Here is a 19,205-nt window from a genome sequence, read left to right as displayed (position 1 = left end):
GGATACTGTGGCAAAATTGCCCATTAGCTGCATCCCCAAGTCCAGGGCGGGGGCAGCCCCGTATTCATCTTGAATTTGTTTCAACACTTCCAGTAAATTGGCAAGTGTTGGTGTAACATGTGCAGTAGTATAGAGCGTGGCAAATATCGTGCCCCAAGTATTGCAGTTGGCTATTGTGGTAACCATCCCAAATGGCAAGCACATAGTTAATATTCTATGCTCATACTGAGGTCCTGTATGGGGAAATACTGCTTCCAGTGCATTTAATTTTTGAGCTAACCAAAAAGGAATCTCTTCTCGTTTGGTGGGTACTTTATCCATGATCGAATGTACAGTCGCAGGATTAATGCCTGGCGTTACTGCATGTGGTTGCTCTGGAGCAGCACATGCTGGGTTTGTATTTAATGTTTGCATTACAAACTGTACTAATCGTCTGTATATTGCCGTAAGCTCAGCATATAAGCGACAGACTTCAGCTACCGTTAGGTTTGCTGCGGTAGGGTGAGGTGTATATGTGGCCAATGAAGGACAGGTAGGACCATCGTTACTTAGAGGACCTAACCTTAGGACCATCATTACTTAGAGGACCTAACCTAACATGTAAAATTGGATGGGGTAGGGTGCCATCAATCCAATTATTATGTTCTTGATAAGATAGAGATATTTCTAGATATGCATATGCTCTGTATCGTGCAGATGCGTTTGCAGGTGTATAGTGATGAAATGTATTTGTGTTCCCATCAGCTGCTGGAAATGTGAGCCAAGAATAAAAAAATTCTGTTCTATAGGCTAGATGAACCTCAAAAACAAATGTTACTGGACCCCCCCCGGGCCGTTAGGCTGTGTGCCAATAAATGTGCAAGTAAGGGGTGGTCGCATATTAACTGCAATTGCTACATGTTGCGGATTCGCCATAACGAATGGTAAATTCTGTTCAGAGATAAGCCACCAAATGGTGATTATCCTTTTAATGGTTCAAGGTTGCACAACCTACAGCATTAGTTAGGTACTCCCTACTTAGCTGAGGAGGAAAATCCTCAATACCACGGACGTCTCCGTATATAGTACTGAGGTGTCTTTTTATGTAGTGAGACAGAGATACTCAGGAGGACCTAAAAATTAGAGCCTCACCAAACATTGGCGGCACCATGTCGCGTAGGCTCTCATTATTCTAATGAGACTACTGGATTTATGCGGCAGAATCACTTGCGCTGTGGGAGACTGAGTGTAAACCCACTACACCTGTCGGCCTAATCCGGGTTTTGATCCGGCTAACTAGCAGTGCCTCATCTCCACCCAAGAGCAGGGATGACTGGGCAGCCGAGCGCATGACACAATTGACTCCTCAGGGAAATCATGGTCACTCAGATCGCATCAGTTTCTCTCAGTTACATTAGTCTCACATATACAAGGACAATCAGAAGCAGAATACATTTCAATAAGGTTTTATTGAAGTAACTGCATCTTAGATAATAAAGCATGTACTGCAATAACTAGGACGATAAAGCATGACAGGATTAAAATTGTGACAAAGAGAGTGAAGCATAAAAATAACGCTACCATATTGTCACTAGAATCATTACAATAGTTCCTACCTAGGCTATGTTAGAGCACAGCATGTTTATCTCTAATTCTGCCCTTCAGATTCCCCTGGGAAGACATCATCCCTCATACCTGAGCAAGAATCCTGTAGCCTACATAAGCAGCTGTAGGGAAGCACTCAGCAATCAGCATACAGTCATGGTCATCTTGCTTGAATCTCCCCCTAACGTCTATGGGACAGAGAAGTGTTTTATAATAAAACAGTGAATGTTCTGAGAAAATGTCCCTACGTAAGGATGTGTGTGTTTCTATGAACACTAGAGGCAAAGCATTACCACGTTTACCGCAATCTATCTTACTGCAGCCTTGAGAAAAGCACAGAATGAAATAAATGTCTTGTTTAAGAACGCAGTGCTGACCTAGGCAAAGAACAGCTAGATAAAACAAGACCCCAAATGTGGCTATTGTTAAAATAATAAACTAAGCTGAATAAAATATATCTAGGTTAAAGTGCACAGCGGCAGGCCTAATTCGCTAAAATAACGTGTATGAAGCTGTAACTAAAATTGCTTCACAACACCAGCTTGACCAAGGGGGAGGCATAAATTAAACAGGGTGAGACTGAGAGAAGATCCCTGCGGAACCCCTAAGGGAAGCTGGAATGATTCTGCCCTAAAATTCCCACAGCTAACAGTATGAGCCCTGTTAGAAATGACACCAAAAGAGTAAAAAATCTCTCAACCTCGTCTGGCACAGTCTTAGCACCAAGCGGAAGGAGACACCTTATCAAATGTTGCTTACAGGTCCAACATTACCAGAATGGCTGAACCACCTTTTTTCCATATATTTTTATTGAAATTGACATATCATATATCAACTTAATCATGCAAAAGAACATCAATACAATACATCTGCACTTGGATGAGTTAGATTACATTATATCTGTGAGGGTGCTAAACAGCCACATTACAGGTATATTTAATAGTTGCCATTGTTGAGCCCTGGGTATATATCGAATCACACAAACATTTAGTATGAGAGCAATGGAGTAAGTGCAAGGAGCTCGGTCAAAATGTGAAAATGTTAGTGACTCCTAAATGGGTCAAGCATCGACTGTGTCGAGTAGGTGCCTGGGTCGTGGTAAACACAATGGTTGCAGAGGTCAGTCCACGCATATCACATCATGGGGTGCAGCAACAGGTCTCGGCGGCAGGTAATGAATGTCTCAAGATATCAAACAAACCATCGAACCACTTCTTTAACCTTCTGGGGGGTCGGTTCTTGTTATTTAGGGTGGGTAATGGCTGAACCACCTTGATCCATATGGCAACAAATGGAATCTACAGCAGCCAGCAAAGCCGATTCAATACTATGACCATTAAGAACAATCTGAGAAGGGTCCAGAAGGTCCTGGTTGGTAATAAAGTTGGCCAATTCCTGGTGCAGGTAAGAGGGAGATAGGATGAAGATTTTTTAAGTCCTCAAGATCCCCATTGGGTTTCTTTTTGAAGGGAATAACCATAGCCTCCTTCCATCGTTGTAGAAAAACTCCTGGTATAAGTATATATCTTTTCTAGAAAGGCAGAAATTTTGATCTAGTACCAGTTGTAAGATTCTGGAACGGGTCATCAGGTGAACCTGATGTCAAGGGCATGAGATGGTTTTTAACTTCCAAGTGAGATATTGGGAGGAAGGTGGACAATGTAGCAGTAGATAGCTGGTCTATCAAATCCTTATCTTTACCTCTGAAGGGGGGGGGGCTATCCTCATTCACATTAAAATCAGAAAAGATCCTCAGGATCTTATCCCTAAAAGAAACAGCAATGCTCTTACAAAAAAACCTTGTGAATTTTCCACAGCTTGTTGAACCGTAGGAGTGGAGAGATTTTTCACTACTTTAAAAAGTCCATTGTGAGCGTTGGCGACAAATCTTATTTTAGTGACAAATAAATTAGAAGAAAATCTTGCAGGCTAATTTCAGGATGGTAATGGGTGATGAAGATATTAAGCAAATGAGAACCACAAGCTTGAGAGTACATATAAGGAGTTAATAACATATACCAAGAATTGGAAAGAACTGAGAAAAGACAAGGATAAATAGGCAAAGAGAAAAGAAGGTAAGGCAAAAAAGAAGAAACGAGTGAAGCTGAAAGGAAAACACGTGTGAGACAGAGTCTGGAGTTATTTCTGGATTCCCTGTGAGAGAAGTGCAAGGAGAAGCATATGTGCATGTGCTTTGGAGTCGATCTGCCCTTCTTTCATTCACAAATAACTTCCTCAAGCTGAGGGAGGAGCCAGGGAAATGGTAAGAGGAGGGAGAAAGGATAGTAACTGTGTCAAAGGTACTTTAGGAATATTTGGATCAGTTGTTTGAAGTTGTTGTTCCCAGGGATGTGTGGATTTAATGCAAAAGAGTTGTGAATTGGCCCACACAGAAACCCACTAGAAAAGCTCAAGATTGTCCATCTCCTGATGCTATCCCAAGTTCAGGGAAGTAATTGACCACTTACAACTGAAGGTTCCCTACAAACAGGTGAACTGGTCCATAATTATGAGGGCAACCTAGGAACCAAAGGAATCAGTGCATGTTTATTATGAAAGATTAATGCAGATTTACAGACAGAACAGTGAACTAGAGGATCCAGCCCACAAAAGGCTTTAGTAGTTTAATTCAGCATTTGTGCTTGGGTTGTGCTTATATCTTAGTTCCCAGATACAGCACAATGTGATGTAATGGCAGATAAAACCGGTAGACGAGATCCTGAAGAATGCAAACTACTGCAATAATGCTCAAAAGACCAAACAGACAAAGAGTAAGGGAAGGTATGTTGTGGCACACACAAAACTTGCTCAGTGAAATAAGTAAATGTTTTTTCTCATGGAGATAGAGGTTTTGTTGACAACTCAAATGAGAGTGTAACCATTAGATTGGGCACTGGAAACAAGAATGTAGACTGAATCCTAACAAAATTCAAATTGGTGCTCAAACAAATCCTCAGTTCAAGAAAGTGAGAGTGACATCTCAAAATGAGGCGATGCAGTCAGCAGCCCCTGCCAAACTGATCCCTGTGCACAATATGCAAAGTCAGAGACCACATAATGCAAAAATGCCATCATCCTGAACTGAACACCGAAATATGTGAAACAAACTATTAGATTTCCAACAGAATCACAGATTTTAGCAGATCCCTATAATTATCGAGTACAGTTTCCCAGTTTTTTGACCCTCACTATTTGTCACTATTCAGTCATAATGACTGTGCCCCAGGGGAGGAAAGGATGACCGAATGCCTGGTACAGTCCTAGAGGTCCAGAGGGTGGTCCTTCTATAGAAGATGAGGTGAATATGTACCAGTATCATTTTGGATTGATACCAGTGCTGCCCACTCCATGGTTCGTCCGCTGGAGGTTCTAAACCTACCCCACTCAGAAAGATAAATCCAAGTTGTAGGAATCTCGAACCAAGAGATCACAGACCAGGTTTCAGCAAATATCCATGTGAAAATTGTTTCTATTGAAGACATCCATGGATTCATAATATGTGACACAAGTTCTGGTAAGTTACTTGGAAGAGACCTTTTGTGCAAATTGATTTGCGCTATTTTCTATACATCAGATGGATTGGCAATTCAAACCCATGATGAGGACAATAACTTTAAAATAAAACCGCAAGAGTCATATGTCCTTTTATTGCCTCTTGTGATGAAGGAAGATGTTGGGTTCTCTCGTAGTTCTTATGTCGAGTCTTGAGGGGATTCTGGAACCTTGGCTCGAGACTCGACATAAGATGGGGGAAACAGTTGGGATGGCGGCTGTGGCGGAGGTGTTCATTTGCTGTTCTGTATTACTATGAATAAAACGAGTACTTACAAGAACCAAGACTCTTCATTGGCGACGAGGGACTGCAGGACAGCTGGACCCATGTGTGCACTCCTTTGAAGAATTCTACGCGCGGCTGTATTTGTCGCCTCCAACCGGCCTTCAGTACTTCTGTCCTGGTGAGCACAATCTTTGCCGCCTCCGTTTCCTCGGCGATCCGCAAGACGGTTTTCTCAATTTCTGGTGGTTTTGGGGGCTTATTGTCACGGTGAGTCTTCGGCGCGTGTTGAGTCATAGCGCGCGCCTTCTTCAGTCGTTACTCACACGTTCCGTCACGCGTCAGCACCTTGGAACTTTGTTGCTCTGCAATAAAGACGCTGGATACGCGTCTTATGGGCTAGTTCGTTGCCTGGCAACGGTGACGCCAGGAAACACGTGAAGCTGCTACCTCACACATTGGCTTCTTAACTTGTTTCTAACGTACTAGTTTGTTTCCTGGCAACGGAGATGCCAGGAAACACTTGAAAGTGCTAACTATTTCATTCATTGACACGTTTCCTAAGTGAAACGTGCCTTCATTTCCACAAGTTACTTGTTTCCAAGCATTGGAAGCAGCATAGAAGAGTTAACTCGTTCTCCTTCAACCTGTTTTCAGCGGTGACACGCACACCTTGCGCAGCGTGTTTTGCTAAATTAACGGGATACGCACATCTTTGTGTTCTACACGATTCCTCATCTGGAACTCAATTTTCATCAACATTTTTATTGTGGTTACATTTAATATGCAGCAATCCATTCTCCCTCCTCCAGTATTCTCTCCGGATCCTATTTCATCAGAAGCGGATTGGGATTTGTGGAAAGAAGGTTTCGAAGCATATTTAGATGCCATAGACGGGGACTCCTTTACTCATAGGAAAAAGTTTGCTGTTTTACGTCATTGTTTAGGCCCAGAGGGCAGCAAAATTTTAAAACACATTCCCCAGGTGTATGTTTCATTAGATGTGGGTGAAGGTGATGGCGGTATTGATGAATATGCTTCTGCCATTAAGTCCCTTGATGATAGATTTAGAGCGTGTAAAAATGTTATTATGGAAAGACACAAATTCTATAAAAGGGTACAAGTTCCTGGAGAACCAGTGGCTAACTTTGTGGCGGCTTTGAGAATGTTAGCAGTTTCCTGTGATTACAAGGCATGTGAGGATGAAATGATTAGAGATCAACTTGTCGAGAAAACTAATAATAAGAAAGTTCAAGAAACACTATTGTCTACACCGAATTTAACATTAGAAAAGGCTGTGGAGATAGCCACTAGAATCGAGAATACAACAATGTTCATGCAACAGATGAGTATAACTAGTCAGAAGGATTCTCATCAGAAAGTTTCTATAATCAAACTGAAATTTAACAAATCCCAAGCAAATGTCAAAGCTGAAACATCAGTTAGGAAGGAAAATCACAAGAAAAGGGAATGTTTTAGGTGTGGTAGTTCCACCCATTTAGGTAATGCAAGTAATTGTCCTGCTGCAGGAAAAAGATGTTCAAAATGCTCCAAAGTTGGGCATTTTGCTAGAGTGTGTAGGGCTGTTAACACATCAAGTTCCAGTTCAAGGGATAAAGTTCTTAAGTTACACAATGACAATTTGGATGGTTTTGATTCTTCCTCTAGTGAGGATGACGAAATTCTTACTGTTGTATGTTGTTCTAATAAGAGCGATGTTGTTTTTCTTAACAACACTAAGAGGCCTACCTGTAAATTGTCAATTAATGGGTGTGAAATAATTGTTGTGGCCGATTCAGGTTCACCCTATACCCTTGTGAGTCAAAATGTGTGGAAGGAAAATTTCAACCATGTGGAGCTCAGGAAGTCTCGCATCAAGCCTGTGGGATATGGTGGCAAACCAGTGGAAGTTTTGGGGGAGTATGAAGTCGAGTTGAATTTCCAAGGTAATGTGGCTAAGGGAGTTGTGTATGTAGCTAATGATGATACATGTCTTTTAGGTTGGGAAGACCAAAGAAAGTTGGGTATTTTGTTGGATCCCAATAACCCCGAGCAAGTAATACTGAGCAAGAATTACAACCAGGTGTTACCTGTTAGTTCTGTGTGGGTCGATGCCTTTCCCGGAGTTTTTAAAGAAGGAATTGGTATGTTCAGGGGATTTGCACACAAGATAAAGTTAAAGGAGAATGCAGTTCCCAAGATCCATAAAGTACGTAGAGTACCTTTAGCGCTGAGAACAGAGTTGAAAAAGGAGCTAGATAGATTGTGTGATCAACGCATAATTGAGAGGGTGGATACATCAGATTAGGTGGCCCCCATAGTGATTGCCCGTAAGGCCAATAACTCTATTCGCATGTGTGTGGATTTACGTGACCTTAATGCACAAATTTGGGTGGATTGCCATCCATTGCCCAACATTGTCGAAATGCTATCCATTCTAGATGATGCCAGTGTGTTCAGTTTGGTGGACATGACATCGGCTTATCATCAAATTAATCTGCATCCTGATTCAAGGCATTTGACAGCTTTTGTTACTCCGGAAGGTTTGTTCCAATTTAGACGCATGCCATTTGGCTTAGCTTCAGCTTCGGCGGTATTCCAAAGGGTGGTGGACAGTTTATTTGGAGGTATGGAGGGTGTAATTGCTTTCCAGGACGACATTCTAGTCTTTGGCAAGGATCAAACACAGCATGATGAAAGAATGGAACGAGTATTGTCTTTGTTGAATAAAAAAGGGATTGTTCTAGGGGCAAACAAATGTAAATTTGGTGTATCTAGTATTGATTATCTAGGGTATAAAATTTCCAAACGAGGTGTGGAACCAAAGAAAAAGCTGGTTAGGGCTATTGAAGATTTTCAGTCACCTAGTAATAAAGATCAGATCAGATCATTCATCGGCCTGATCGAGTTTTATTCGAGGTTCATTCCTAATTGTGCAAGTAAAACACATAAAATCAGATCTCTTTTAAGGAAAAATGTTACATTTGACTGGTGCCTGTAGTGTGAACAGGAGTTTGCAGCCATTAAAAAGGAAGTAGCATTGGCAATTCCGTTGAAGTCTTTTAACACAAGGGACGAAATAGTAATAATGACGGATGCGAGTCAACTTGGATTGGGAGCTGTTTTGATGCAGAGGAAAAACGGTAAGGATGAAGTGGTAGCATTTGCCTCGCGTTGTCTGAGAGGTGCCGAAGAAACTTACTCAATTATTGAAAGGGAAGACCTTGCATGTTGGTGGGGCATTGTGCATTTCAAATCGTATCTGTGGGGTGTGCACTTTACAGTCAGGATGGATCACAAACCCTTAGTACAATTGTTTTCTACATCTGGTGCGCATCGAGCCACTTCCAGAATAGCCAAGTGGCAGTACAGATTACAAATGTATAACTTTCATGTAGAATATGTCCCAGGTGCAAGGAATACTCTTGCCGATTCCCTTTCCCGTCTTCCTTGCAAGAATGAGTTAGATGAGGAGGAGCCAGAAGAGGATGATGTCCTGGTATGCTCTATAGTGTATCAATTGGGAGGTGCTGTGACGGAAGATGAGTGGAGGCAAGCGTGTGGAAGTGATGAACAATTGAAGGAGGTCATAAAGGGTATAGCGCAGGGATGGTCTGTGTGCAAATCTGAACAGTGTGAAGTGTACAAACATGTTTTTGAGGAGTTGTCTATTGTAAATAACATGTTGATGCGTGCGGATGTAATGGTTGTACCAAAAGATTTAAGGTACAAAGTATTGTCCTTGGGACATGAAGGACACATAGGAATGCGAGCCATGAAAAGGAGAATAAGAGAGGATTTCTGGTGGCCTGGGCTGGACAGAGATGTGGAACACTTCGTGAGAGATTGTTTGGCCTGTGCTATCAGTGACAAGTCTCAAGTTGTCCTGCCATCTCCTGTTGAAGCTATTGAAGTGCCTGGGAAAGCCTGGAGTAAGATTGCAGTGGATTTGATTGGACCTGTCAATATGCTCAATGGGCAAGTGGAGTATGGTATAGTGTTAATTGACTTTTATAGTCGTTGGCCCGAGTTTAAGTTGGTGAAGGTACCTAATTCTCATAAGGTCATTGAATTCTTGGAATCTGTTTTTCTCAGAGAGGGTATTCCTGATGAGATACTTACTGACAACGGCAGTCAATTCACATCTTCTCAATTTTCTGATTTTTTGGTGCTCATGGGCATTAAACATGTTAAGACTTCACTTTATCATCCTAGGAGTAATGGTCTTGTTGAGCGTTTTAACAGAGTGATCAAAGAGAATATGCAGCTGGCCAAGGCTGGAGGTTTAAATTGTAAGGATGAGCTAAGAAAGTTGTTGTGGGCAGTGCGGACCACACCCAATGCAGATACCGGTGTGTCTCCTTTTATAGTATTGAAGGGAAGAGCTCCTGGAACTAAGTTGAAAAGGAAGTGGATGGGTGAAAATGGAGTTGATGAGGGATTGAAAGAGAAAGTGAATGGAAAAAGGATTTCTGCTCAGAATAAATACAAAGATGATCCTAGAAAAACAATTTGTGTAAAGGCGGGTGATTATGTCAAAATCAAGAGTGCCCACATTGTTCAGAAAGGTGAGTCTAAATTTTCTTGTCCTAAGAAAGTCATCAAAATTTGTAAAAATGCTGTTAAAATGGAAGATGGCAATTGGTGGAATAAGGAGAGGTTGTCCTTGGCTCGTGATGTGGATCTTTTGAACAAGTCTTTGAAGGAATCTACCAAAGTAAATCAAGAGGCAAGGAACGAACCACGGAAGGACAAGAATTTGGAAGAACCTGACAAGAAGGACTGTGTGACGATGGACATAAGGAGAAGATCCTCAATTAGGAATAGGATGCTTCCTAGGAAGTTTCGTGATTTTGTGCTATAGTTTAACAAATGTGTTACATGTTTTTGTAGATGTTTGGGTGTAATTTTGTATGTGTTAAAGGGAAGGATATGTTGGGTTCTCTAATTTTGTATGTGTTAAAGGGAAGGATATGTTGGGTTCTCTCGTAGTTCTTATGTCGAGTCTTGCGGGGATTCTGGAACCTTGGCTCGAGACTTGACATAAGACGGGGGAAACAGTTGGGATGGCGGCTGTGGCGGAGGTGTTCATTTGCTGTTCTGTATTACTATGAATAAAATGAGTACTTACAAGAACCAAGACTCTTCAGAAGACTTACCCCCTGATTTAAAAATGCACATTGAGAGAGGAAGTGTGGGATTTTAGAGGCCACGGCATTTGGAGACTTCGAGCATCGAAAATAAAGGTCAAACCAGATGCAGTTTATATTTGACTGCCCCAATAATCTTACTGCAGAGGCAGTAGCTGGAATGACACATGCCGTAGAGAAAATACTAGAACAGGGCATTCAAAGCATTCTAAAAGAAGTGCTAGGGAGTGCCTGTAACTCATCTGTTATGGGACTTCAAAAATCAAAGAAAAAATGGAAACTAGTGCTGGACCTTGGACAGGTTAGAAAAATTGTGATCCCATGTTGTCCTGTGGTATAGAGTCCTGTTGCAATCTTATTCAGATGCCATACCATGAGGAGTGGCTCACAGTCATCAAGTTGTGTCAAGCATTTTGTACATTTACCTACATGAGGACAGTCAAATTCTTTTCAGATTGAAATATTTCAGTAAAATCCTGGTTTGGGGTAGGGTTCCTCAGGGACAGACAGAAAGCACACCCTCAGATAGTGAAGAAAAATATGGAAACCTTACAGTTGCACTATAATGCAGTGCTAGTACAATGTGCAGACAACCTATTGGTGAAGTCTAAAAAAACAAAAGCAAGGCTGCAGGTTAGACACAATTGCCCTGTTAAATCGCCTAGCAGAGAATGGGCACAAGGAGACTCCTAATAAACTGTAGTACTGTCAGAAAGAGGTCCTACACTTGTACACCAAATTAAAAAGAGAGTTAGAAAGGTGCCCAAGGAACATACATCTGCAATCCTGAAAAATGAAACCATCCCCTACAGAAAGAGAAGTTAAGATGTTCTTGGGAATGGTTAGTTACCGTCACCAGTGGATTCCATATTTTTGGCTAGTAGCAAAACCTCTACAGGGGATTTCTCATAATGATGTGAGTTATCTGGTAACCTGGAATGATGAATGAATGAATGCCTTCCTAGGGTTCAGAAACAATCTCTACAGCATGGCAGCCCTAAGAATGCTCATTATAGAAAGATTTCGTCCTCTGTTGCCTCAAGTCAATTGCTGCTGTTTGTGCAGTTATCCAGCACAGTGAGGGCATTGTAATGTGTTACACTCTGTTTGCTATGGTTCCTCATTCAGTTGAGAGTTTGCTGACTCATACTCAGCACATGAGCAACAGCCATCTAACGAAGTATGAACAGATAATCATAGCGGCTAAAAACATTTCCATCCACAGATGCAACATTTTGAACCCTGCAATACTTTTGCCAATTTCAGATTCAGGTGATGAGGAAGATGATTTTGATAATGACTGTGTAGATACCACAAAATCATGTACCAAGCCAAGACCAGATATAATGAGTGAGTCACTTGAATCAGCCAAAACAACTTTATTTGTGGATGGCTTTAGTTTGAAAAACCCTTATAGAAGATTGAGACCTGCATATGCAGTCTGCACCACATATAGTATTGTGGAAGCATCCTACTTGACTGATGTAACCTCGACACAAGTAGCTGAACTGATCATACTAACAAGAGCATGCTCATTGGCCTATACTTTGACAGCCAGTATGGGGTTGGTGTTGTCCATGGTTTTGGACAGTCTGGTCTCAGAGGGGTTTCACGACAACCCCTGGTTCCCTCATGAGGTATGGGGCCACATTCTTAATCTTCTTGAAGCACTGCAGGTACCTAGAGAAATGTATGTTGTGAAATTCACTGCACACAAGAGTGGAAATTACAGGATCACATCAAGAAATTGCTATTCAGACTGAATGGCCTAATACTGCGTGCTTGAGCACAGATTTCAGTCTAGATGAATGACAATGTAGCGAATGTGGTATTGACCACCAAATAATACTTTAAATGAACTCAGAGAAGTACAACATGAAGCACACGACAATAAGGAAAGGTGGGATAACAAAGACAAGAGCAGCACCTGGGTTTCAAATGATGATAGAGCATTGCTGCCTGAATCCCTGCTGCCCACTCTGGTGTGACACTTCCATGGCCCTGCCATGTTGGGAGGGATGGAATAATGTGTGCCTTTACTGGTTCTGGTCATCACCCGTTACAGGATCATGGTTAAATGCTTGTGTCAGCAATACATTACTTGCCAGATTTAAATTCCAGTAAGAAAACAGCTGTGGCCATGGGTCACACAAGAAAATCCGATGGCCCTTTTACTCTCCTACAGGTTGACTTTGTTGAAATGTCTGTTTGCCAGGGAATGAGGTACATAGAAGTCAGGGGTCTTCAAACTGGGAGGGCAGCCCCCCAAGTGGGCCTTAAGTGATCTTGGAGGGGAGGGGCAGGCTCTGGCCAAAAGCAGAATTATGCAGATAACAGTGCTTTGTTTTAAGCAGAAAAACATTTGTCGCGTTTTAAAAAGGTAACAGAACTTAGCTACTTAGCTGCAATATTTAAATAAATCTAGCCATATTTAAACATTGCCATCCTAATAGAATTATTGTGAAAAATTCTGAGGAGGGCCCGATTGTTTTTCCCCGCTGGGGGTGGGGGGAGAGCATGTGTGTCATTGAAAAGTTTGAAAACCACTGACATTATTTGTAGTCTCTATTTTCTCCTATTGGGTTGAGGTATACTTGACTAAAAGGAGTGACAGTCTCATTGTAGCCAGACTTCAAGGGAGTTTGTTCCTCATCTTGGCATGCCAGTTCTTTAGAATCAGATCGAGGCACCCATTTCAAGAATAGCATCATGACATTACTTTCTTTAGCCTTGGGAATTGATCAGATGTTTCAAGCATCAGGAATAGTTGAGCAGGTCAATGGTATGCTGAAATCCAGGATTTCAAAGGCATGCGCATCTACCTCACTTAAATGGCTAAATGCACTTCCACTTGTCTTGATGGGCCTCAGATGCAAGCCAAAAAAAAAGAGAAGGACTCTACCCCTATGAGGTGCCACTGGGGAATGACATGAGTATCCCATCTGTTACTGCAGCTGGACTTGTAAAACATCACAGATGATGTTGTTCATGAGTATTTAAGAGGACTTGCTATGCTGACATGGGAGTGTTCTATCTTTTGTTAGGTTCACTTGGCAACACCTGCAGCAAAACTGGACCAGTGCCACAACCTCAACCCTCCAGATTATATCCTTGTGAAGAAACAGTCCACAGGAACTTAAGAGTTTCAGTCCAAAAAGGTCAAACACCCTCTTCTAATTTAATAATGCCCTTGAAAAGAAGTGGGCTACCAAGGAGGTATGGACCCATTTTTCCCTCAATTGAGATACATGGAACTACAGTAAGATATTGGTTAGCCCATTGATTATTTCATCTTAAGGTTAAAAAGTCTTCACATCATGCTTAAGTTTTTCAGTTTAGGAAACACACTGAATCCATTCCATGAGTTTAATAAGTATTTTATTGTGATATATGTAAAGAAGAACAACAGCCGACACTTGTTTCGCTCCCTGACGGTATGCAAACCTGGGGCTTTTTCAAGGCTGCAAGAGAATATGAGTAAGTGGATGTCATCACCCAACGTGACAGAAAAGTCCAACTTGTTGACTGTTTTCAGTTGTCAGTTGTTGCCATAGGACATGCTGATCATTCAAAGGAATCCCAGGGAGAAGGAAGGTTGTGAAAACGGTAATGGGTTCATTGGTGGCAAGTAAATAAGAAAGATGTGGATATTTAATCTGGAAGGAGAAAAATGCGCTTTTCAGCAAGAAGATAGGTGCAATCAGAATCACCCATAAGTGGGAAACAAATTCTAAAGTGAAGCAGGATAATCTGCATCCTGTATGAGATTCCAAAAGTTTTCTGTATCAATAAGTCTTCCACCCATGCAAAAGAACCAATTATTATACGATACCTATACGTCAGTTCTTAAATATATGTCCAGTTTTTGAAGATTGCTTTATTATATATTGTTGGTCAAGAAAGCATATTTTTGCTGAAAATGTTCAAAGATGCTCAATCTCTCTCTCTCTTCTCCTCCTCCTTATATTAGTCCAGTACTCACATACCCATCTCCTTCCTGCCCCCCCCTTTGCCTTTTTTTGTTTTTTTGCCCTCTGCTACTTGGCCACTCGCTTTCTTTTATGTGCAGCTCATATTTTGTTATTCATTCACTATTCAAAAATGGTTGTTTGCCATTTTGGAACCATAAATAAATAATGAAGATAGCAAACAATGATCGCTGCCATGAGTATGCATGAATGTTCACAAAGTAGCATCTTTCATTGGTTTTTGGTCATACTTAATCTCAAAAACCGCTCCAAGATGCCTGATGGGCATGTGCTTGTGTTCACATCCAGCAGCCATCTTGATTTTTTTTTAATGATAACATTTAACTAAAAATATTGAAAGGTGGCTGCTGTGCATGCTCACGTATGAGTATGTATGGGCAATCAACGTTCAGTGGTTTGTGCCAAAAAAGATGGGACAAACAAGCAAGCATTTGGAAAGCCAATTTCTTTGCACTCTGGTGTGATAAGCTTTACCAATATTTGTTCTATATATGCCGATATTTCCCTCCCTTCCAGCCCAGATCTAAATAGAACGTAAACTTCTACATTAACATGTTAAAATTCATATTTGTAGACCCTAACATCCTGTTTAAAGCCTAGGGCGCTTAATCCTTATAATACACAGTCAAATCAAGTGGCTCTCCCGCGTAAAGATACCCCGTAGAGCTATGGTCGAAGTGATTTGTTAGTGCTTGTCAGTCTTCTGAATGTCCTCCTCCCTTGTGTCCGTCTCTTCCCACAACGGCGGCAGAGTTATTACTATGGTAATCCGGCCGCCATCCTCTAAATACCGACCTTTACCCCTGTCCCTCCTCTGTCCCCAGATGGAGGGACCCTTAGACAGTAGCGCGTGAGGCCCGTCAGCGCTGCCCCTTCGACCCTTCCTAATGAGGTGCTGACCAAATACTCTGAATAATTGCGTTGGACTGGTTTTAATTTTCAAGCTTATTAATCATAAAGAGACTTATTTAAAATTGCATAAATTACTCTAAGATTAAAAACCCATCAAACCCTGGAAACAATTAAGAATAAGTCGGATTTCCCTGGGGCAGCGAAGTTTTATTTGAATATTGTAGTCAGGTGAAGTGGCGAGCATTGAAGTGCGGCAGTGATTAATGTATGCAAAACTGAAATGAGAGTTTTAAAATGGCAAATGTAAATCACTTATTGACCTATCTGTAGACTTTAACTGTATTGTCTGTCATGTACTTAAGTCATTTAGTAATCAGCCCTTAATTACAGTGTATACAAGAAGGCAGTATGACAAACACAGCAGCATAAACTCAGCTTAAATCACCTGCTTTCCTGCCCCTGCAGACAACCATGGGGCTGCCGCGGTTGTTACAGTAAATGACTCCACGCTAGGCGGAAAGAGTGCATATTTCAGATACTTTTGTATACCACTACTATTACCTCAAGAGTTACAAAAATATCCTTCATACTTAATTCACTAACTCTATCTCCTGTACCATCTTTTTCATAGTTAGTTTGGAATGGCTGCAGCACAGGAAAAATATGTTACCTAAAAATGTTCCTTAGGACCGAGCACAAGGGTCTGCACATCCAGACCAGCCACCTAACCATGTGTTAGCAAACATCTCTGACAAGTTCCCCTGTGGAAATTATCACAGGCTCAGCATATGCTTAAGGAGAGTATGGCAGGATGGACTGGAGGAAAGCACCAATCAATCAATCAAGTACTTATTAAGTGAGGCTTATCACCCGGAGGCTCTCAAGGCGCTGGGAGGGGGGGGGGGGGGGCAGGATGCGGACCAGTCGAAGAGCCAGAACTGGATCAGGGAGGGGGATTGTCTAAGGTGCAGAGGCAGCGTGTTCCAGGTCTGCGTAGTGAGGTAGGAGAAGGATCTTCCTCCAGCCGAGCTCTTACGGAACCTTGGGGTGGAGACGAGAGCCAGCTGGGCATAGCGGAGCAGAGCTGTCTGGTGGGAGTGTAGAAGGAAAGGCGGTGGTTGAGGTAGGCAGGTTCGATGTTGTGTAGGGCCTTTAATACGTGTGTGAGGAGCTTGAAGGTGATTCTTTTGTTGACCAGTAGCCAATGGAGTCTCTCAGGTGTGAGTTGATGTGGTTGTGGCAGGTCATGTCCAGGATGAGTCTAGCCGCAGCGTTCTGGATTCTCTGGAGTTTAGTTTGGAGTTTCTTGGTGATGACGGCATAGAGTGTGTTTCCTTAGTCAAGCTTGCTGCTGACAAGTGCCTGGGTGACTGTTCTTCTTGTCTCAATGGGGATCTATTTGAAGTTCTTCCAGAGCAGGTGAAGCGTGTGGAAGCACAATGATGAGACAGGGTTGACTTGGCGGGCCATTGAGAGTGAAGAGTTGAGGATGATGCTGAAGTTGCGTGCATGGTCGGTGGGTGATGGGGGGGCCCTGAGAGCTGTGGGCCACCTGAACTCGTCCCAGGCAGAGAGGGTGGAGCCCAGGATGAGGACCTCAGTCTTGTTGGAGTTGAGCTTGAGACATATGTCTTTCATCCAGGCAGTAATTGCCTTCATTCCGCTCTGGAAGTTGTTCTTGGCTGTAGATGGTTCGTCGGTGAAGGAGAGAATCAGCTGGGTGTCGTCAGGGTAGGAGACGATGTTGAGCCCATGGTGTCTGACGATGTTAGTGAGCTGGGTCATGTAGATATTGAAGAGGGTGGAGCTCAGGGGGGAGCCCTGGGGGACTCCGCAGCTGGTCTCCATCAGTTTCAAGGTGAATGGTGGGAGCCTGACTTCCTGGGTTCAGCTGCTGAGGAAGGGCTTTGCTGTGGATGAATCATCCTGGAAATAATTCCTTACTGCTTCGTACTTGCTCATCCTCTCTTCCATCTGGCTGAGAACCAATTCCACAGTCCCAGATACAGTAGCATGTGTCAAATCAAGCTTTGAGCAAATAACAAGCACATAACTGCTTTGAAAATGCCTTTTCTTTCAATGAAAATGCATTGGGTGGTAATACTTACAAAAGGACTGTAATGTAAACCAGGTGATGTGCCTTAGCAATCTCTGCAACGGATGTTGACTTTCGGAAGCTACTGATGCAAATTTATCACTCCTGGAATGAGCGTGAAGCCTCGAAAAAAGTTTAATAAAATTCAAAACCTTAGGAATACAAAAGGAGACTGCTTTCCGTATATCTTTATCTTTAAGACATCTAAATACAAATCTTTCCAAGAGAGAACTTGAAGCTCACCAGTTCTTATTGCCAAGGTGAAAAGAGACGAAGGAGACTGTTTTCCAAGTCTCAAGGTCATGACTCAAAATGTGATTAGACTGAATGTGATGTTTGTGAGTTAGCAGAAAAACGAAAACTGAAAAACCACATTGGAGGAAATTAAATAATAGAAAAACATTTTAAGGAAATATAGTTTTAATGAAATACAAAGAAATTGAATATATATATTTTTTTATAAAGACATTTTTATTGATTTTGCAAAAGGTAAAACAGTGATATATACATGTAACTAGGCGCCAACGGGCACCGAACAATGGTCAATCCCAAGTACTAGACAACACCCTGGTGGGAAGAGTATGTATATCTCTGCAAAGTGTCCCATGAATGTTTCCACCCATTAGAGGGGGGAGGAGGAAGGGCCTGTTTAGGCTCTTTCGGGTGTTGAGCCCGTCGACAGTGCAGGGAGGTTGATTGTTGTGGCCTCCCACTTCCCCCACACCTTATTATATTTATTCGGGCACCCTCTGGCCTCATAAACAAGTTTTTCACGTTGAGCACACCAATCCACTCCTCGCCTCCATTTAGTCAAAGCTGGTGCGCTTTTGGTTTTCCAGTCCGTCATTATGTCTCTCTTGGTCACTAGGCATGCCACCCCCAGAAAGGTCCGTTCCGCCCTCCTCAGTCCAGTATCACCCATGATCCCCAGCAGGAGCGGCATTGGTGTCAACCCCATGTCCGTCTGTAAGGCCGTTGAGATCTCCTTTGTAACAGCCTCCCAATAATCTTTAATAATTGGGCAAGACCATACCATGTGGAAAAAGTCTGCGTCTGGGTCCATACAACGTGGACAGTCGGCTGCGTTACGGAGACCTGCTCTGTACAACCTGACGGGTGTTAGGTATGCCGTATGGAGATAGTAAGTCTGTATTAGTCGGAGACGAGTCGTCATCGTTAAAGTGTGCGGAGCTGCTAATGCTTCGTTCCAGTCTTCCTCCTCCACAGGACCCACCCACCCCTCCCATCTCCGTCGGAGCCCCTCCAGGGAACCGGCAGTGATGGTGATTAATGAACGATATATCTGGGAGACACCTCCTCTACCCAGGTTTCCCATCAGAGCTTTCGCCTCCATAGGGCTATACTCAGGTATGTTGTCACCTGTCTGGATTTCTGTCAGCAGGGCGTGGCGGATCTGGAGGTACTTATGGAATTGCGTCTTGTTTAGTGAAAACATTTTCTGGAGGTCTTCAAAAGAGCGCATATGTGTGCCATCCCATACATCGCCCAGTGTAGAAATACCTATGTTGTCCCACTTCTGAAATCCTTCCGAACCCGCCACTTCTCTTAAATGTGTTCCCTGCCATAGTGGGGTCTGATGGGTGGCTTGCCCCCACCACCCTGTCACCTTTTGGGCCATCCGCCAACCCCACAGCACCACCCCGGCACCTCAGGGGTCCCGCGCGAGATCGGGCCCCCGTACAGGGCATCAAAGATCTTTGAATAACTCATGGTCTGGAGTTCTAGCCGATACGCCGGAT

The sequence above is a fragment of the Pleurodeles waltl genome, chromosome 3_1 (genome assembly GCF_031143425.1).
Source record: "Pleurodeles waltl isolate 20211129_DDA chromosome 3_1, aPleWal1.hap1.20221129, whole genome shotgun sequence".
Taxonomy (NCBI): domain Eukaryota; kingdom Metazoa; phylum Chordata; class Amphibia; order Caudata; family Salamandridae; genus Pleurodeles; species Pleurodeles waltl.
The sequence above is the reverse complement of the archived record's forward strand: the minus strand, read 5'-3'. Positions refer to the sequence as shown.